This window comes from Thermobia domestica, chromosome 16, assembly GCF_964235325.1.
Source record: "Thermobia domestica chromosome 16, izTheDome1.hap1.1, whole genome shotgun sequence".
Classification (NCBI taxonomy): Eukaryota; Metazoa; Arthropoda; class Insecta; order Zygentoma; family Lepismatidae; genus Thermobia; species Thermobia domestica.
Window position 1 is genome coordinate 164392512 of NC_137469.1, and position 23486 is coordinate 164415997.

Here is a 23486-nt window from a genome sequence, read left to right on the forward strand (position 1 = left end):
AGGGACCCGGGTTTGCGACCTCTATGAGAGAAGTGCTGGTACTCGAGTTTGAGCTTTATTTCGTGAAAATATGTTAAATGGTTCTTAAGATATAGACCAAAACAGATTATAATACACGACAATTAGTAACAATTCAATATGCACATAATGACATATAATATATTGTTAGGCGGTTGCCAGCCAACATTTTTACGTGAAATAAGAAAATTAAAACAAAATTGAATAGCTCCGTGGTAATTGGAATCAATTTTTGACAGAAGGTGTGCGTCATGTGATCTCATAGAAAAGGTAAGGGTTATAGTCGTTCATATAGAATATTTGTTTCTAACTTCATTATTTTATGCTTTTTCTGCTAATTTGTGCCTTTCGTACCTATCCCGATGTGTAGAATATGAAAACATTTTTTTGTTCTGACATTGAAAATATATATACAGGGTGCATCAAAATAACCCGTTGCAGAAGACAAGATAACACTTCGATTTCAGAAAAATATATAAGTTTGATAGAATTAGGTAGTTTCTCTTTGTGTTACGTAAAAATACGCATATGTGATCCTCGGGTGTCATATGCAAGCAACCTAGTGGTGTGTCAGTGTAGGGAAATGCAGTGAAATATGCGTTATTTTGAAAAAAAGAATAAAGTAGTAACAAACATGGTACAGGATAAGGTACTTTTTTTCAGCCATAAGGACCCGGGTTTGCGACCGCTATGAGAGAAGTGCTGGTACTCGAGTTTGAGCTTTATTTCGTGAAAATATGTTAAATGGTTCTTAAGATATAGACCAAAACAGATTATAATACACGACAATTAGTAACAATTCAATATGCACATAATGACATATAATATATTGTTAGGCGGTTGCCAGCCAACATTTTTACGTGAAATAAGAAAATTAAAACAAAATTGAATAGCTCCGTGGTAATTGGAATCAATTTTTGACAGAAGGTGTGCGTCATGTGATCTCATTGAAAAGGTAAGGGTTAAAGTCGTTCATGTAGAATATATGTTTCTAACTTCATTATTTTATTTTTATTCTGTTAATTTGTGCTTTTCGTACATATCCTGATGTGTAGAATATGAAAACAACATACTTTGTTCTGACATCGAAAATATATATACAGGGTGCATCAAAATATAGCGCTGCAGAAGACAAAATAACACTTCGATTTCAGAAAAATATATAAGTTTGATAGAATTAGGTAGTTTCTCTTTGTGTTACGTAAAAATACGCATATGAGATCCTCGGGTGTCATATGCAAGCAACCTAGTGGTGTGTCAGTGTAGGGAAATGCAGTGAAATATGCGTTATTTTGAAAAAAAGAATAAAGTAGTAACAAACATGGTACAGGATAAGGTACTTTTTTTCAGCCATAGGGACCCGGGTTTGCGACCTCTATGAGAGAAGTGCTGGTACTCGAGTTTGAGCTTTATTTCGTGAAAATATGTTAAATGGTTCTTAAGATATAGACCAAAACAGATTATAATACACGACAATTAGTAACAATTCAATATGCACATAATGACATATAATATATTGTTAGGCGGTTGCCAGCCAACATTTTTACGTGAAATAAGAAAATTAAAACAAAATTGAATAGCTCCGTGGTAATTGGAATCAATTTTTGACAGAAGGTGTGCGTCATGTGATCTCATTGAAAAGGTAAGGGTTAAAGTCGTTCATGTAGAATATATGTTTCTAACTTCATTATTTTATTTTTATTCTGCTAATTTGTGCTTTTCGTACATATCCTGATGTGTAGAATATGAAAACAACATATTTTGTTCTGACATCGAAAGCATATATACAGGGTGCATCAAAATATAGCGCTGCAGAAGACAAAATAACACTTCGATTTCAGAAAAATATATAAGTTTGATAGAATTAGGTAGTTTCTCTTTGTGTTACGTAAAAATACGCATATGTGATCCTCGGGGGTCATATGCAAGCAACCTAGTGGTGTGTCAGTGTAAAGAAATGCAGTGAAATATGCGTTATTTTGAAAAAAAGAATAAAGTAGTAACAAACATGGTACAGGATAAGGTACTTTTTTTCAGCCATAGGGACCCGGGTTTGCGACCGCTATGAGAGAAGTGCTGGTACTCGAGTTTGAGCTTTATTTCGTGAAAATATGTTAAATGGTTCTTAAGATATAGACCAAAACAGATTATAATACACGACAATTAGTAACAATTCAATATGCACATAATGACATATAATATATTGTTAGGCGGTTGCCAGCCAACATTTTTACGTGAAATAAGAAAATTAAAACAAAATTGAATAGCTCCGTGGTAATTGGAATCAATTTTTGACAGAAGGTGTGCGTCATGTGATCTCATTGAAAAGGTAAGGGTTAAAGTCGTTCATGTAGAATATATGTTTCTAACTTCATTATTTTATTTTTATTCTGCTAATTTGTGCTTTTCGTACCTATCCCGATGTGTAGAATATGAAAACATTTTTTTGTTCTGACATTGAAAATATATATACAGGGTGCATCAAAATAACCCGTTGCAGAAGACAAGATAACACTTCGATTTCAGAAAAATATATAAGTTTGATAGAATTAGGTAGTTTCTCTTTGTGTTACGTAAAAATACGCATATGTGATCCTCGGGTGTCATATGCAAGCAACCTAGTGGTGTGTCAGTGTAGGGAAATGCAGTGAAATATGCGTTATTTTGAAAAAAAGAATAAAGTAGTAACAAACATGGTACAGGATAACGTACTTTATTTCAGCCATAGGGACCCGGGTTTGCGACCTCTATGAGAGAAGTGCTGGTACTCGAGTTTGAGCTTTATTTCGTGAAAATATGTTAAATGGTTCTTAAGATATAGACCAAAACAGATTATAATACACGACAATTAGTAACAATTCAATATGCACATAATGACATATAATATATTGTTAGGCGGTTGCCAGCCAACATTTTTACGTGAAATAAGAAAATTAAAACAAAATTGAATAGCTCCGTGGTAATTGGAATCAATTTTTGACAGAAGGTGTGCGTCATGTGATCTCATTGAATAGGTAAGGGTTAAAGTCGTTCATGTAGAATATATGTTTCTAACTTCATTATTTTATTTTTATTCTGCTAATTTGTGCTTTTCGTACATATCCTGATGTGTAGAATATGAAAACAACATATTTTGTTCTGACATCGAAAGCATATATACAGGGTGCATCAAAATATAGCGCTGCAGAAGACAAAATAACACTTCGATTTCAGAAAAATATATAAGTTTGATAGAATTAGGTAGTTTCTCTTTGTGTTACGTAAAAATACGCATATGTGATCCTCGGGTGTCATATGCAAGCAACCTAGTGGTGTGTCAGTGTAGGGAAATGCAGTGAAATATGCGTTATTTTGAAAAAAAGAATAAAGTAGTAACAAACATGGTACAGGATAAGGTACTTTTTTTCAGCCATAGGGACCCGGGTTTGCGACCGCTATGAGAGAAGTTCTGGTACTCGAGTTTGAGCTTTATTTCGTGAAAATATGTTAAATGGTTCTTAAGATATAGACCAAAACAGATTATAATACACGACAATTAGTAACAATTCAATATGCACATAATGACATATAATATATTGTTAGGCGGTTGCCAGCCAACATTTTTACGTGAAATAAGAAAATTAAAACAAAATTGAATAGCTCCGTGGTAATTGGAATCAATTTTTGACAGAAGGTGTGCGTCATGTGATCTCATTGAAAAGGTAAGGGTTAAAGTCGTTCATGTAGAATATATGTTTCTAACTTCATTATTTTATTTTTATTCTGCTAATTTGTGCTTTTCCTACCTATCCTGATGTGTAGAATATGAAAACAACATATTTTGTTCTGACATCGAAAATATATATACAGGGTGCATCAAAATATAGCGCTGCAGAAGACAAAATAACACTTCGATTTCAGAAAAATATATAAGTTTTATTAGAATTAGGTAGTTTCTCTTTGTGTTACGTAAAAATACGCATATGAGATCCTCGGGTGTCATATGCAAGCAACCTAGTGGTGTGTCAGTGTAGGGAAATGCAGTGAAATATGCGTTATTTTGAAAAAAAAGAATAAAGTAGTAACAAACATGGTACAGGATAAGATACTTTTTTTCAGCCATAGGGACCCGGGTTTGCGACCTCTATGAGAGAAGTGCTGGTACTCGAGTTTGAGCTTTATTTCGTGAAAATATGTTAAATGGTTCTTAAGATATAGACCAAAACAGATTATAATACACGACAATTAGTAACAATTCAATATGCACATAATGACATATAATATATTGTTAGGCGGTTGCCAGCCAACATTTTTACGTGAAATAAGAAAATTAAAACAAAATTGAATAGCTCCGTGGTAATTGGAATCAATTTTTGACAGAAGGTGTGCGTCATGTGATCTCATAGAAAAGGTAAGGGTTATAGTCGTTCATATAGAATATTTGTTTCTAACTTCATTATTTTATGCTTTTTCTGCTAATTTGTGCCTTTCGTACCTATCCCGATGTGTAGAATATGAAAACATTTTTTTGTTCTGACATTGAAAATATATATACAGGGTGCATCAAAATAACCCGTTGCAGAAGACAAGATAACACTTCGATTTCAGAAAAATATATAAGTTTGATAGAATTAGGTAGTTTCTCTTTGTGTTACGTAAAAATACGCATATGTGATCCTCGGGTGTCATATGCAAGCAACCTAGTGGTGTGTCAGTGTAGGGAAATGCAGTGAAATATGCGTTATTTTGAAAAAAAGAATAAAGTAGTAACAAACATGGTACAGGATAAGGTACTTTTTTTCAGCCATAGGGACCCGGGTTTGCGACCGCTATGAGAGAAGTTCTGGTACTCGAGTTTGAGCTTTATTTCGTGAAAATATGTTAAATGGTTCTTAAGATATAGACCAAAACAGATTATAATACACGACAATTAGTAACAATTCAATATGCACATAATGACATATAATATATTGTTAGGCGGTTGCCAGCCAACATTTTTACGTGAAATAAGAAAATTAAAACAAAATTGAATAGCTCCGTGGTAATTGGAATCAATTTTTGACAGAAGGTGTGCGTCATGTGATCTCATTGAAAAGGTAAGGGTTAAAGTCGTTCATGTAGAATATATGTTTCTAACTTCATTATTTTATTTTTATTCTGCTAATTTGTGCTTTTCCTACCTATCCTGATGTGTAGAATATGAAAACAACATATTTTGTTCTGACATCGAAAATATATATACAGGGTGCATCAAAATATAGCGCTGCAGAAGACAAAATAACACTTCGATTTCAGAAAAATATATAAGTTTTATTAGAATTAGGTAGTTTCTCTTTGTGTTACGTAAAAATACGCATATGAGATCCTCGGGTGTCATATGCAAGCAACCTAGTGGTGTGTCAGTGTAGGGAAATGCAGTGAAATATGCGTTATTTTGAAAAAAAGAATAAAGTAGTAACAAACATGGTACAGGATAAGATACTTTTTTTCAGCCATAGGGACCCGGGTTTGCGACCTCTATGAGAGAAGTGCTGGTACTCGAGTTTGAGCTTTATTTCGTGAAAATATGTTAAATGGTTCTTAAGATATAGACCAAAACAGATTATAATACACGACAATTAGTAACAATTCAATATGCACATAATGACATATAATATATTGTTAGGCGGTTGCCAGCCAACATTTTTACGTGAAATAAGAAAATTAAAACAAAATTGAATAGCTCCGTGGTAATTGGAATCAATTTTTGACAGAAGGTGTGCGTCATGTGATCTCATAGAAAAGGTAAGGGTTATAGTCGTTCATATAGAATATTTGTTTCTAACTTCATTATTTTATGCTTTTTCTGCTAATTTGTGCCTTTCGTACCTATCCCGATGTGTAGAATATGAAAACATTTTTTTGTTCTGACATTGAAAATATATATACAGGGTGCATCAAAATAACCCGTTGCAGAAGACAAGATAACACTTCGATTTCAGAAAAATATATAAGTTTGATAGAATTAGGTAGTTTCTCTTTGTGTTACGTAAAAATACGCATATGTGATCCTCGGGTGTCATATGCAAGCAACCTAGTGGTGTGTCAGTGTAGGGAAATGCAGTGAAATATGCGTTATTTTGAAAAAAAGAATAAAGTAGTAACAAACATGGTACAGGATAAGGTACTTTTTTTCAGCCATAGGGACCCGGGTTTGCGACCGCTATGAGAGAAGTTCTGGTACTCGAGTTTGAGCTTTATTTCGTGAAAATATGTTAAATGGTTCTTAAGATATAGACCAAAACAGATTATAATACACGACAATTAGTAACAATTCAATATGCACATAATGACATATAATATATTGTTAGGCGGTTGCCAGCCAACATTTTTACGTGAAATAAGAAAATTAAAACAAAATTGAATAGCTCCGTGGTAATTGGAATCAATTTTTGACAGAAGGTGTGCGTCATGTGATCTCATAGAAAAGGTAAGGGTTATAGTCGTTCATATAGAATATCTGTTTCTAACTTCATTATTTTATGCTTTTTCTGCTAATTTGTGCCTTTCGTACCTATCCCGATGTGTAGAATATGAAAACATTTTTTTGTTCTGACATTGAAAATATATATACAGGGTGCATCAAAATAACCCGTTGCAGAAGACAAGATAACACTTCGATTTCAGAAAAATATATAAGTTTGATAGAATTAGGTAGTTTCTCTTTGTGTTACGTAAAAATACGCATATGTGATCCTCGGGTGTCATATGCAAGCAACCTAGTGGTGTGTCAGTGTAGGGAAATGCAGTGAAATATGCGTTATTTTGAAAAAAAGAATAAAGTAGTAACAAACATGGTACAGGATAAGGTACTTTTTTTCAGCCATAGGGACCCGGGTTTGCGACCGCTATGAGAGAAGTTCTGGTACTCGAGTTTGAGCTTTATTTCGTGAAAATATGTTAAATGGTTCTTAAGATATAGACCAAAACAGATTATAATACACGACAATTAGTAACAATTCAATATGCACATAATGACATATAATATATTGTTAGGCGGTTGCCAGCCAACATTTTTACGTGAAATAAGAAAATTAAAACAAAATTGAATAGCTCCGTGGTAATTGGAATCAATTTTTGACAGAAGGTGTGCGTCATGTGATCTCATTGAATAGGTAAGGGTTAAAGTCGTTCATGTAGAATATATGTTTCTAACTTCATTATTTTATTTTTATTCTGCTAATTTGTGCCTTTCGTACATATCCTGATGTGTAGAATATGAAAACAACATATTTTGTTCTGACATCGAAAGCATATATACAGGGTGCATCAAAATATAGCGCTGCAGAAGACAAAATAACACTTCGATTTCAGAAAAATATATAAGTTTGATAGAATTAGGTAGTTTCTCTTTGTGTTACGTAAAAATACGCATATGTGATCCTCGGGTGTCATATGCAAGCAACCTAGTGGTGTGTCAGTGTAGGGAAATGCAGTGAAATATGCGTTATTTTGAAAAAAAGAATAAAGTAGTAACAAACATGGTACAGGATAAGGTACTTTTTTTCAGCCATAGGGACCCGGGTTTGCGACCGCTATGAGAGAAGTTCTGGTACTCGAGTTTGAGCTTTATTTCGTGAAAATATGTTAAATGGTTCTTAAGATATAGACCAAAACAGATTATAATACACGACAATTAGTAACAATTCAATATGCACATAATGACATATAATATATTGTTAGGCGGTTGCCAGCCAACATTTTTACGTGAAATAAGAAAATTAAAACAAAATTGAATAGCTCCGTGGTAATTGGAATCAATTTTTGACAGAAGGTGTGCGTCATGTGATCTCATTGAGAAGGTAAGGGTTAAAGTCGTTCATGTAGAATATATGTTTCTAACTTCATTATTTTATTTTTATTCTGCTAATTTGTGCTTTTCCTACCTATCCTGATGTGTAGAATATGAAAGCAACATATTTTGTTCTGACATCGAAAATATATATACAGGGTGCATCAAAATATAGCGCTGCAGAAGACAAAATAACACTTCGATTTCAGAAAAATATATAAGTTTTATTAGAATTAGGTAGTTTCTCTTTGTGTTACGTAAAAATACGCATATGAGATCCTCGGGTGTCATATGCAAGCAACCTAGTGGTGTGTCAGTGTAGGGAAATGCAGTGAAATATGCGTTATTTTGAAAAAAAGAATAAAGTAGTAACAAACATGGTACAGGATAAGATACTTTTTTTCAGCCATAGGGACCCGGGTTTGCGACCTCTATGAGAGAAGTGCTGGTACTCGAGTTTGAGCTTTATTTCGTGAAAATATGTTAAATGGTTCTTAAGATATAGACCAAAACAGATTATAATACACGACAATTAGTAACAATTCAATATGCACATAATGACATATAATATATTGTTAGGCGGTTGCCAGCCAACATTTTTACGTGAAATAAGAAAATTAAAACAAAATTGAATAGCTCCGTGGTAATTGGAATCAATTTTTGACAGAAGGTGTGCGTCATGTGATCTCATAGAAAAGGTAAGGGTTATAGTCGTTCATATAGAATATTTGTTTCTAACTTCATTATTTTATGCTTTTTCTGCTAATTTGTGCCTTTCGTACCTATCCCGATGTGTAGAATATGAAAACATTTTTTTGTTCTGACATTGAAAATATATATACAGGGTGCATCAAAATAACCCGTTGCAGAAGACAAGATAACACTTCGATTTCAGAAAAATATATAAGTTTGATAGAATTAGGTAGTTTCTCTTTGTGTTACGTAAAAATACGCATATGTGATCCTCGGGTGTCATATGCAAGCAACCTAGTGGTGTGTCAGTGTAGGGAAATGCAGTGAAATATGCGTTATTTTGAAAAAAAGAATAAAGTAGTAACAAACATGGTACAGGATAACGTACTTTTTTTCAGCCATAAGGACCCGGGTTTGCGACCGCTATGAGAGAAGTGCTGGTACTCGAGTTTGAGCTTTATTTCGTGAAAATATGTTAAATGGTTCTTAAGATATAGACCAAAACAGATTATAATACACGACAATTAGTAACAATTCAATATGCACATAATGACATATAATATATTGTTAGGCGGTTGCCAGCCAACATTTTTACGTGAAATAAGAAAATTAAAACAAAATTGAATAGCTCCGTGGTAATTGGAATCAATTTTTGACAGAAGGTGTGCGTCATGTGATCTCATTGAAAAGGTAAGGGTTAAAGTCGTTCATGTAGAATATATGTTTCTAACTTCATTATTTTATTTTTATTCTGCTAATTTGTGCTTTTCGTACATATCCTGATGTGTAGAATATGAAAACAACATACTTTGTTCTGACATCGAAAATATATATACAGGGTGCATCAAAATATAGCGCTGCAGAAGACAAAATAACACTTCGATTTCAGAAAAATATATAAGTTTGATAGAATTAGGTAGTTTCTCTTTGTGTTACGTAAAAATACGCATATGAGATCCTCGGGTGTCATATGCAAGCAACCTAGTGGTGTGTCAGTGTAGGGAAATGCAGTGAAATATGCGTTATTTTGAAAAAAAGAATAAAGTAGTAACAAACATGGTACAGGATAAGGTACTTTTTTTCAGCCATAGGGACCCGGGTTTGCGACCTCTATGAGAGAAGTGCTGGTACTCGAGTTTGAGTTTTATTTCGTGAAAATATGTTAAATGGTTCTTAAGATATAGACCAAAACAGATTATAATACACGACAATTAGTAACAATTCAATATGCACATAATGACATATAATATATTGTTAGGCGGTTGCCAGCCAACATTTTTACGTGAAATAAGAAAATTAAAACAAAATTGAATAGCTCCGTGGTAATTGGAATCAATTTTTGACAGAAGGTGTGCGTCATGTGATCTCATTGAAAAGGTAAGGGTTAAAGTCGTTCATGTAGAATATATGTTTCTAACTTCATTATTTTATTTTTATTCTGCTAATTTGTGCTTTTCGTACATATCCTGATGTGTAGAATATGAAAACAACATATTTTGTTCTGACATCGAAAGCATATATACAGGGTGCATCAAAATATAGCGCTGCAGAAGACAAAATAACACTTCGATTTCAGAAAAATATATAAGTTTGATAGAATTAGGTAGTTTCTCTTTGTGTTACGTAAAAATACGCATATGTGATCCTCGGGTGTCATATGCAAGCAACCTAGTGGTGTGTCAGTGTAAAGAAATGCAGTGAAATATGCGTTATTTTGAAAAAAAGAATAAAGTAGTAACAAACATGGTACAGGATAAGGTACTTTTTTTCAGCCATAGGGACCCGGGTTTGCGACCGCTATGAGAGAAGTGCTGGTACTCGAGTTTGAGCTTTATTTCGTGAAAATATGTTAAATGGTTCTTAAGATATAGACCAAAACAGATTATAATACACGACAATTAGTAACAATTCAATATGCACATAATGACATATAATATATTGTTAGGCGGTTGCCAGCCAACATTTTTACGTGAAATAAGAAAATTAAAACAAAATTGAATAGCTCCGTGGTAATTGGAATCAATTTTTGACAGAAGGTGTGCGTCATGTGATCTCATTGAAAAGGTAAGGGTTAAAGTCGTTCATGTAGAATATATGTTTCTAACTTCATTATTTTATTTTTATTCTGCTAATTTGTGCTTTTCGTACCTATCCCGATGTGTAGAATATGAAAACATTTTTTTGTTCTGACATTGAAAATATATATACAGGGTGCATCAAAATAACCCGTTGCAGAAGACAAGATAACACTTCGATTTCAGAAAAATATATAAGTTTGATAGAATTAGGTAGTTTCTCTTTGTGTTACGTAAAAATACGCATATGTGATCCTCGGGTGTCATATGCAAGCAACCTAGTGGTGTGTCAGTGTAGGGAAATGCAGTGAAATATGCGTTATTTTGAAAAAAAGAATAAAGTAGTAACAAACATGGTACAGGATAACGTACTTTATTTCAGCCATAGGGACCCGGGTTTGCGACCTCTATGAGAGAAGTGCTGGTACTCGAGTTTGAGCTTTATTTCGTGAAAATATGTTAAATGGTTCTTAAGATATAGACCAAAACAGATTATAATACACGACAATTAGTAACAATTCAATATGCACATAATGACATATAATATATTGTTAGGCGGTTGCCAGCCAACATTTTTACGTGAAATAAGAAAATTAAAACAAAATTGAATAGCTCCGTGGTAATTGGAATCAATTTTTGACAGAAGGTGTGCGTCATGTGATCTCATTGAATAGGTAAGGGTTAAAGTCGTTCATGTAGAATATATGTTTCTAACTTCATTATTTTATTTTTATTCTGCTAATTTGTGCTTTTCGTACATATCCTGATGTGTAGAATATGAAAACAACATATTTTGTTCTGACATCGAAAGCATATATACAGGGTGCATCAAAATATAGCGCTGCAGAAGACAAAATAACACTTCGATTTCAGAAAAATATATAAGTTTGATAGAATTAGGTAGTTTCTCTTTGTGTTACGTAAAAATACGCATATGTGATCCTCGGGTGTCATATGCAAGCAACCTAGTGGTGTGTCAGTGTAGGGAAATGCAGTGAAATATGCGTTATTTTGAAAAAAAGAATAAAGTAGTAACAAACATGGTACAGGATAAGGTACTTTTTTTCAGCCATAGGACCCGGGTTTGCGACCGCTATGAGAGAAGTTCTGGTACTCGAGTTTGAGCTTTATTTCGTGAAAATATGTTAAATGGTTCTTAAGATATAGACCAAAACAGATTATAATACACGACAATTAGTAACAATTCAATATGCACATAATGACATATAATATATTGTTAGGCGGTTGCCAGCCAACATTTTTACGTGAAATAAGAAAATTAAAACAAAATTGAATAGCTCCGTGGTAATTGGAATCAATTTTTGACAGAAGGTGTGCGTCATGTGATCTCATTGAAAAGGTAAGGGTTAAAGTCGTTCATGTAGAATATATGTTTCTAACTTCATTATTTTATTTTTATTCTGCTAATTTGTGCTTTTCCTACCTATCCTGATGTGTAGAATATGAAAACAACATATTTTGTTCTGACATCGAAAATATATATACAGGGTGCATCAAAATATAGCGCTGCAGAAGACAAAATAACACTTCGATTTCAGAAAAATATATAAGTTTTATTAGAATTAGGTAGTTTCTCTTTGTGTTACGTAAAAATACGCATATGAGATCCTCGGGTGTCATATGCAAGCAACCTAGTGGTGTGTCAGTGTAGGGAAATGCAGTGAAATATGCGTTATTTTGAAAAAAAGAATAAAGTAGTAACAAACATGGTACAGGATAACGTACTTTTTTTCAGCCATAAGGACCCGGGTTTGCGACCGCTATGAGAGAAGTGCTGGTACTCGAGTTTGAGCTTTATTTCGTGAAAATATGTTAAATGGTTCTTAAGATATAGACCAAAACAGATTATAATACACGACAATTAGTAACAATTCAATATGCACATAATGACATATAATATATTGTTAGGCGGTTGCCAGCCAACATTTTTACGTGAAATAAGAAAATTAAAACAAAATTGAATAGCTCCGTGGTAATTGGAATCAATTTTTGACAGAAGGTGTGCGTCATGTGATCTCATTGAAAAGGTAAGGGTTAAAGTCGTTCATGTAGAATATTTGTTTCTAACTTCATTATTTTATTTTTATTCTGCTAATTTGTGCTTTTCGTACATATCCTGATGTGTAGAATATGAAAACAACATATTTTGTTCTGACATCGAAAGCATATATACAGGGTGCATCAAAATATAGCGCTGCAGAAGACAAAATAACACTTCGATTTCAGAAAAATATATAAGTTTGATAGAATTAGGTAGTTTCTCTTTGTGTTACGTAAAAATACGCATATGTGATCCTCGGGTGTCATATGCAAGCAACCTAGTGGTGTGTCAGTGTAGGGAAATGCAGTGAAATATGCGTTATTTTGAAAAAAAGAACAAAGTAGTAACAAACATGGTACAGGATAAGGTACTTTTTTTCAGCCATAAGGACCCGGGTTTGCGACCGCTATGAGAGAAGTGCTGGTACTCGAGTTTGAGCTTTATTTCGTGAAAATATGTTAAATGGTTCTTAAGATATAGACCAAAACAGATTATAATACACGACAATTAGTAACAATTCAATATGCACATAATGACATATAATATATTGTTAGGCGGTTGCCAGCCAACATTTTTACGTGAAATAAGAAAATTAAAACAAAATTGAATAGCTCCGTGGTAATTGGAATCAATTTTTGACAGAAGGTGTGCGTCATGTGATCTCATTGAAAAGGTAAGGGTTAAAGTCGTTCATGTAGAATATATGTTTCTAACTTCATTATTTTATTTTTATTCTGCTAATTTGTGCTTTTCCTACCTATCCTGATGTGTAGAATATGAAAACAACATATTTTGTTCTGACATCGAAAATATATATACAGGGTGCATCAAAATATAGCGCTGCAGAAGACAAAATAACACTTCGATTTCAGAAAAATATATAAGTTTTATTAGAATTAGGTAGTTTCTCTTTGTGTTACGTAAAAATACGCATATGAGATCCTCGGGTGTCATATGCAAGCAACCTAGTGGTGTGTAAGTGTAGGGAAATGCAGTGAAATATGCGTTATTTTGAAAAAAAGAATAAAGTAGTAACAAACATGGTACAGGATAAGATACTTTTTTTCAGCCATAGGGACCCGGGTTTGCGACCTCTATGAGAGAAGTGCTGGTACTCGAGTTTGAGCTTTATTTCGTGAAAATATGTTAAATGGTTCTTAAGATATAGACCAAAACAGATTATAATACACGACAATTAGTAACAATTCAATATGCACATAATGACATATAATATATTGTTAGGCGGTTGCCAGCCAACATTTTTACGTGAAATAAGAAAATTAAAACAAAATTGAATAGCTCCGTGGTAATTGGAATCAATTTTTGACAGAAGGTGTGCGTCATGTGATCTCATAGAAAAGGTAAGGGTTATAGTCGTTCATATAGAATATTTGTTTCTAACTTCATTATTTTATGCTTTTTCTGCTAATTTGTGCCTTTCGTACCTATCCCGATGTGTAGAATATGAAAACATTTTTTTGTTCTGACATTGAAAATATATATACAGGGTGCATCAAAATAACCCGTTGCAGAAGACAAGATAACACTTCGATTTCAGAAAAATATATAAGTTTGATAGAATTAGGTAGTTTCTCTTTGTGTTACGTAAAAATACGCATATGTGATCCTCGGGTGTCATATGCAAGCAACCTAGTGGTGTGTCAGTGTAGGGAAATGCAGTGAAATATGCGTTATTTTGAAAAAAAGAATAAAGTAGTAACAAACATGGTACAGGATAACGTACTTTTTTTCAGCCATAAGGACCCGGGTTTGCGACCGCTATGAGAGAAGTGCTGGTACTCGAGTTTGAGCTTTATTTCGTGAAAATATGTTAAATGGTTCTTAAGATATAGACCAAAACAGATTATAATACACGACAATTAGTAACAATTCAATATGCACATAATGACATATAATATATTGTTAGGCGGTTGCCAGCCAACATTTTTACGTGAAATAAGAAAATTAAAACAAAATTGAATAGCTCCGTGGTAATTGGAATCAATTTTTGACAGAAGGTGTGCGTCATGTGATCTCATTGAATAGGTAAGGGTTAAAGTCGTTCATGTAGAATATATGTTTCTAACTTCATTATTTTATTTTTATTCTGCTAATTTGTGCTTTTCGTACATATCCTGATGTGTAGAATATGAAAACAACATATTTTGTTCTGACATCGAAAGCATATATACAGGGTGCATCAAAATATAGCGCTGCAGAAGACAAAATAACACTTCGATTTCAGAAAAATATATAAGTTTGATAGAATTAGGTAGTTTCTCTTTGTGTTACGTAAAAATACGCATATGTGATCCTCGGGTGTCATATGCAAGCAACCTAGTGGTGTGTCAGTGTAGGGAAATGCAGTGAAATATGCGTTATTTTGAAAAAAAGAATAAAGTAGTAACAAACATGGTACAGGATAAGGTACTTTTTTTCAGCCATAGGGACCCGGGTTTGCGACCGCTATGAGAGAAGTTCTGGTACTCGAGTTTGAGCTTTATTTCGTGAAAATATGTTAAATGGTTCTTAAGATATAGACCAAAACAGATTATAATACACGACAATTAGTAACAATTCAATATGCACATAATGACATATAATATATTGTTAGGCGGTTGCCAGCCAACATTTTTACGTGAAATAAGAAAATTAAAACAAAATTGAATAGCTCCGTGGTAATTGGAATCAATTTTTGACAGAAGGTGTGCGTCATGTGATCTCATTGAAAAGGCAAGGGTTAAAGTCGTTCATGTAGAATATATGTTTCTAACTTCATTATTTTATTTTTATTCTACTAATTTGTGCTTTTCCTACCTATCCTGATGTGTAGAATATGAAAACAACATATTTTGTTCTGACATCGAAAATATATATACAGGGTGCATCAAAATATAGCGCTGCAGAAGACAAAATAACACTTCGATTTCAGAAAAATATATAAGTTTTATTAGAATTAGGTAGTTTCTCTTTGTGTTACGTAAAAATACGCATATGAGATCCTCGGGTGTCATATGCAAGCAACCTAGTGGTGTGTCAGTGTAGGGAAATGCAGTGAAATATGCGTTATTTTGAAAAAAAGAACAAAGTAGTAACAAACATGGTACAGGATAAGGTACTTTTTTTCAGCCATAAGGACCCGGGTTTGCGACCGCTATGAGAGAAGTGCTGGTACTCGAGTTTGAGCTTTATTTCGTGAAAATATGTTAAATGGTTCTTAAGATATAGACCAAAACAGATTATAATACACGACAATTAGTAACAATTCAATATGCACATAATGACATATAATATATTGTTAGGCGGTTGCCAGCCAACATTTTTACGTGAAATAAGAAAATTAAAACAAAATTGAATAGCTCCGTGGTAATTGGAATCAATTTTTGACAGAAGGTGTGCGTCATGTGATCTCATTGAAAAGGTAAGGGTTAAAGTCGTTCATGTAGAATATATGTTTCTAACTTCATTATTTTATTTTTATTCTGCTAATTTGTGCTTTTCGTACATATCCTGATGTGTAGAATATGAAAACAACATATTTTGTTCTGACATCGAAAGCATATATACAGGGTGCATCAAAATATAGCGCTGCAGAAGACAAAATAACACTTCGATTTCAGAAAAATATATAAGTTTGATAGAATTAGGTAGTTTCTCTTTGTGTTACGTAAAAATACGCATATGTGATCCTCGGGTGTCATATGCAAGCAACCTAGTGGTGTGTCAGTGTAGGGAAATGCAGTGAAATATGCGTTATTTTGAAAAAAAGAACAAAGTAGTAACAAACATGGTACAGGATAAGGTACTTTTTTTCAGCCATAGGGACCCGGGTTTGCGACCGCTATGAGAGAAGTGCTGGTACTCGAGTTTGAGCTTTATTTCGTGAAAATATGTTAAATGGTTCTTAAGATATAGACCAAAACAGATTATAATACACGACAATTAGTAACAATTCAATATGCACATAATGACATATAATATATTGTTAGGCGGTTGCCAGCCAACATTTTTACGTGAAATAAGAAAATTAAAAAAAAATTGAATAGCTCCGTGGTAATTGGAATCAATTTTTGACAGAAGGTGTGCGTCATGTGATCTCATTGAAAAGGTAAGGGTTAAAGTCGTTCATGTAGAATATATGTTTCTAACTTCATTATTTTATTTTTATTCTGCTAATTTGTGCTTTTCCTACCTATCCTGATGTGTAGAATATGAAAACAACATATTTTGTTCTGACATCGAAAATATATATACAGGGTGCATCAAAATATAGCGCTGCAGAAGACAAAATAACACTTCGATTTCAGAAAAATATATAAGTTTTATTAGAATTAGGTAGTTTCTCTTTGTGTTACGTAAAAATACGCATATGAGATCCTCGGGTGTCATATGCAAGCAACCTAGTGGTGTGTAAGTGTAGGGAAATGCAGTGAAATATGCGTTATTTTGAAAAAAAGAATAAAGTAGTAACAAACATGGTACAGGATAAGATACTTTTTTTCAGCCATAGGGACCCGGGTTTGCGACCTCTATGAGAGAAGTGCTGGTACTCGAGTTTGAGCTTTATTTCGTGAAAATATGTTAAATGGTTCTTAAGATATAGACCAAAACAGATTATAATACACGACAATTAGTAACAATTCAATATGCACATAATGACATATAATATATTGTTAGGCGGTTGCCAGCCAACATTTTTACGTGAAATAAGAAAATTAAAACAAAATTGAATAGCTCCGTGGTAATTGGAATCAATTTTTGACAGAAGGTGTGCGTCATGTGATCTCATAGAAAAGGTAAGGGTTATAGTCGTTCATATAGAATATTTGTTTCTAACTTCATTATTTTATGCTTTTTCTGCTAATTTGTGCCTTTCGTACCTATCCCGATGTGTAGAATATGAAAACATTTTTTTGTTCTGACATTGAAAATATATATACAGGGTGCATCAAAATAACCCGTTGCAGAAGACAAGATAACACTTCGATTTCAGAAAAATATATAAGTTTGATAGAATTAGGTAGTTTCTCTTTGTGTTACGTAAAAATACGCATATGTGATCCTCGGGTGTCATATGCAAGCAACCTAGTGGTGTGTCAGTGTAGGGAAATGCAGTGAAATATGCGTTATTTTGAAAAAAAGAATAAAGTAGTAACAAACATGGTACAGGATAACGTACTTTTTTTCAGCCATAAGGACCCGGGTTTGCGACCGCTATGAGAGAAGTGCTGGTACTCGAGTTTGAGCTTTATTTCGTGAAAATATGTTAAATGGTTCTTAAGATATAGACCAAAACAGATTATAATACACGACAATTAGTAACAATTCAATATGCACATAATGACATATAATATATTGTTAGGCGGTTGCCAGCCAACATTTTTACGTGAAATAAGAAAATTAAAACAAAATTGAATAGCTCCGTGGTAATTGGAATCAATTTTTGACAGAAGGTGTGCGTCATGTGATCTCATAGAAAAGGTAAGGGTTATAGTCGTTCATATAGAATATTTGTTTCTAACTTCATTATTTTATGCTTTTTCTGCTAATTTGTGCCTTTCGTACCTATCCCGATGTGTAGAATATGAAAACATTTTTTTGTTCTGACATTGAAAATATATATACAGGGTGCATCAAAATAACCCGTTGCAGAAGACAAGATAACACTTCGATTTCAGAAAAATATATAAGTTTGATAGAATTAGGTAGTTTCTCTTTGTGTTACGTAAAAATACGCATATGTGATCCTCGGGTGTCATATGCAAGCAACCTAGTGGTGTGTCAGTGTAGGGAAATGTAGGGAAATGGTTATAGACCAAAACAGATTATAATACACGACAATTAGTAACAATTCAATATGCACATAATGACATATAATATATTGTTAGGCGGTTGCCAGCCAACATTTTTACGTGAAATAAGAAAATTAAAAAAAAATTGAATAGCTCCGTGGTAATTGGAATCAATTTTTGACAGAAGGTGTGCGTCATGTGATCTCATTGAAAAGGTAAGGGTTAAAGTCGTTCATGTAGAATATATGTTTCTAACTTCATTATTTTATTTTTATTCTGCTAATTTGTGCTTTTCCTACCTATCCTGATGTGTAGAATATGAAAACAACATATTTTGTTCTGACATCGAAAATATATATACAGGGTGCATCAAAATATAGCGCTGCAGAAGACAAAATAACACTTCGATTTCAGAAAAATATATAAGTTTTATTAGAATTAGGTAGTTTCTCTTTGTGTTACGTAAAAATACGCATATGAGATCCTCGGGTGTCATATGCAAGCAACCTAGTGGTGTGTAAGTGTAGGGAAATGCAGTGAAATATGCGTTATTTTGAAAAAAAGAATAAAGTAGTAACAAACATGGTACAGGATAAGATACTTTTTTTCAGCCATAGGGACCCGGGTTTGCGACCTCTATGAGAGAAGTGCTGGTACTCGAGTTTGAGCTTTATTTCGTGAAAATATGTTAAATGGTTCTTAAGATATAGACCAAAACAGATTATAATACACGACAATTAGTAACAATTCAATATGCACATAATGACATATAATATATTGTTAGGCGGTTGCCAGCCAACATTTTTACGTGAAATAAGAAAATTAAAACAAAATTGAATAGCTCCGTGGTAATTGGAATCAATTTTTGACAGAAGGTGTGCGTCATGTGATCTCATAGAAAAGGTAAGGGTTATAGTCGTTCATATAGAATATTTGTTTCTAACTTCATTATTTTATGCTTTTTCTGCTAATTTGTGCCTTTCGTACCTATCCCGATGTGTAGAATATGAAAACATTTTTTTGTTCTGACATTGAAAATATATATACAGGGTGCATCAAAATAACCCGTTGCAGAAGACAAGATAACACTTCGGTTTCAGAAAAATATATAAGTTTGATAGAATTAGGTAGTTTCTCTTTGTGTTACGTAAAAATACGCATATGTGATCCTCGGGTGTCATATGCAAGCAACCTAGTGGTGTGTCAGTGTAGGGAAATGCAGTGAAATATGCGTTATTTTGAAAAAAAGAATAAAGTAGTAGCAAACATGGTACAGGATAACGTACTTTTTTTCAGCCATAAGGACCCGGGTTTGCGACCGCTATGAGAGAAGTGCTGGTACTCGAGTTTGAGCTTTATTTCGTGAAAATATGTTAAATGGTTCTTAAGATATAGACCAAAACAGATTATAATACACGACAATTAGTAACAATTCAATATGCACATAATGACATATAATATATTGTTAGGCGGTTGCCAGCCAACATTTTTACGTGAAATAAGAAAATTAAAACAAAATTGAATAGCTCCGTGGTAATTGGAATCAATTTTTGACAGAAGGTGTGCGTCATGTGATCTCATTGAAAAGGTAAGGGTTAAAGTCGTTCATGTAGAATATATGTTTCTAACTTCATTATTTTATTTTTATTCTGCTAATTTGTGCTTTTCCTACCTATCCTGATGTGTAGAATATGAAAACAACATATTTTGTTCTGACATCGAAAATATATATACAGGGTGCATCAAAATATAGCGCTGCAGAAGACAAAATAACACTTCGATTTCAGAAAAATATATAAGTTTTATTAGAATTAGGTAGTTTCTCTTTGTGTTACGTAAAAATACGCATATGAGATCCTCGGGTGTCATATGCAAGCAACCTAGTGGTGTGTCAGTGTAGGGAAATGCAGTGAAATATGCGTTATTTTGAAAAAAAGAATAAAGTAGTAACAAACATGGTACAGGATAAGATACTTTTTTTCAGCCATAGGGACCCGGGTTTGCGACCTCTATGAGAGAAGTGCTGGTACTCGAGTTTGAGCTTTATTTCGTGAAAATATGTTAAATGGTTCTTAAGATATAGACCAAAACAGATTATAATACACGACAATTAGTAACAATTCAATATGCACATAATGACATATAATATATTGTTAGGCGGTTGCCAGCCAACATTTTTACGTGAAATAAGAAAATTAAAACAAAATTGAATAGCTCCGTGGTAATTGGAATCAATTTTTGACAGAAGGTGTGCGTCATGTGATCTCATAGAAAAGGTAAGGGTTATAGTCGTTCATATAGAATATTTGTTTCTAACTTCATTATTTTATGCTTTTTCTGCTAATTTGTGCCTTTCGTACCTATCCCGATGTGTAGAATATGAAAACATTTTTTTGTTCTGACATTGAAAATATATATACAGGGTGCATCAAAATAACCCGTTGCAGAAGACAAGATAACACTTCGATTTCAGAAAAATATATAAGTTTGATAGAATTAGGTAGTTTCTCTTTGTGTTACGTAAAAATACGCATATGTGATCCTCGGGTGTCATATGCAAGCAACCTAGTGGTGTGTCAGTGTAGGGAAATGCAGTGAAATATGCGTTATTTTGAAAAAAAGAATAAAGTAGTAACAAACATGGTACAGGATAACGTACTTTTTTTCAGCCATAAGGACCCGGGTTTGCGACCGCTATGAGAGAAGTGCTGGTACTCGAGTTTGAGCTTTATTTCGTGAAAATATGTTAAATGGTTCTTAAGATATAGACCAAAACAGATTATAATACACGACAATTAGTAACAATTCAATATGCACATAATGACATATAATATATTGTTAGGCGGTTGCCAGCCAACATTTTTACGTGAAATAAGAAAATTAAAACAAAATTGAATAGCTCCGTGGTAATTGGAATCAATTTTTGACAGAAGGTGTGCGTCATGTGATCTCATTGAAAAGGTAAGGGTTAAAGTCGTTCATGTAGAATATATGTTTCTAACTTCATTATTTTATTTTTATTCTGCTAATTTGTGCTTTTCGTACATATCCTGATGTGTAGAATATGAAAACAACATACTTTGTTCTGACATCGAAAATATATATACAGGGTGCATCAAAATATAGCGCTGCAGAAGACAAAATAACACTTCGATTTCAGAAAAATATATAAGTTTGATAGAATTAGGTAGTTTCTCTTTGTGTTACGTAAAAATACGCATATGAGATCCTCGGGTGTCATATGCAAGCAACCTAGTGGTGTGTCAGTGTAGGGAAATGCAGTGAAATATGCGTTATTTTGAAAAAAAGAATAAAGTAGTAACAAACATGGTACAGGATAAGGTACTTTTTTTCAGCCATAGGGACCCGGGTTTGCGACCTCTATGAGAGAAGTGCTGGTACTCGAGTTTGAGCTTTATTTCGTGAAAATATGTTAAATGGTTCTTAAGATATAGACCAAAACAGATTATAATACACGACAATTAGTAACAATTCAATATGCACATAATGACATATAATATATTGTTAGGCGGTTGCCAGCCAACATTTTTACGTGAAATAAGAAAATTAAAACAAAATTGAATAGCTCCGTGGTAATTGGAATCAATTTTTGACAGAAGGTGTGCGTCATGTGATCTCATTGAAAAGGTAAGGGTTAAAGTCGTTCATGTAGAATATATGTTTCTAACTTCATTATTTTATTTTTATTCTGCTAATTTGTGCTTTTCGTACATATCCTGATGTGTAGAATATGAAAACAACATATTTTGTTCTGACATCGAAAGCATATATACAGGGTGCATCAAAATATAGCGCTGCAGAAGACAAAATAACACTTCGATTTCAGAAAAATATATAAGTTTGATAGAATTAGGTAGTTTCTCTTTGTGTTACGTAAAAATACGCATATGTGATCCTCGGGTGTCATATGCAAGCAACCTAGTGGTGTGTCAGTGTAGGGAAATGCAGTGAAATATGCGTTATTTTGAAAAAAAGAACAAAGTAGTAACAAACATGGTACAGGATAAGGTACTTTTTTTCAGCCATAGGGACCCGGGTTTGCGACCGCTATGAGAGAAGTGCTGGTACTCGAGTTTGAGCTTTATTTCGTGAAAATATGTTAAATGGTTCTCAAGATATAGACCAAAACAGATTATAATACACGACAATTAGTAACAATTCAATATGCACATAATGACATATAATATATTGTTAGGCGGTTGCCAGCCAACATTTTTACGTGAAATAAGAAAATTAAAACAAAATTGAATAGCTCCGTGGTAATTGGAATCAATTTTTGACAGAAGGTGTGCGTCATGTGATCTCATTGAAAAGGTAAGGGTTAAAGTCGTTCATGTAGAATATATGTTTCTAACTTCATTATTTTATTTTTATTCTGCTAATTTGTGCTTTTCCTACCTATCCTGATGTGTAGAATATGAAAACAACATATTTTGTTCTGACATCGAAAATATATATACAGGGTGCATCAAAATATAGCGCTGCAGAAGACAAAATAACACTTCGATTTCAGAAAAATATATAAGTTTTATTAGAATTAGGTAGTTTCTCTTTGTGTTACGTAAAAATACGCATATGAGATCCTCGGGTGTCATATGCAAGCAACCTAGTGGTGTGTAAGTGTAGGGAAATGCAGTGAAATATGCGTTATTTTGAAAAAAAGAATAAAGTAGTAACAAACATGGTACAGGATAAGATACTTTTTTTCAGCCATAGGGACCCGGGTTTGCGACCTCTATGAGAGAAGTGCTGGTACTCGAGTTTGAGCTTTATTTCGTGAAAATATGTTAAATGGTTCTTAAGATATAGACCAAAACAGATTATAATACACGACAATTAGTAACAATTCAATATGCACATAATGACATATAATATATTGTTAGGCGGTTGCCAGCCAACATTTTTACGTGAAATAAGAAAATTAAAACAAAATTGAATAGCTCCGTGGTAATTGGAATCAATTTTTGACAGAAGGTGTGCGTCATGTGATCTCATAGAAAAGGTAAGGGTTATAG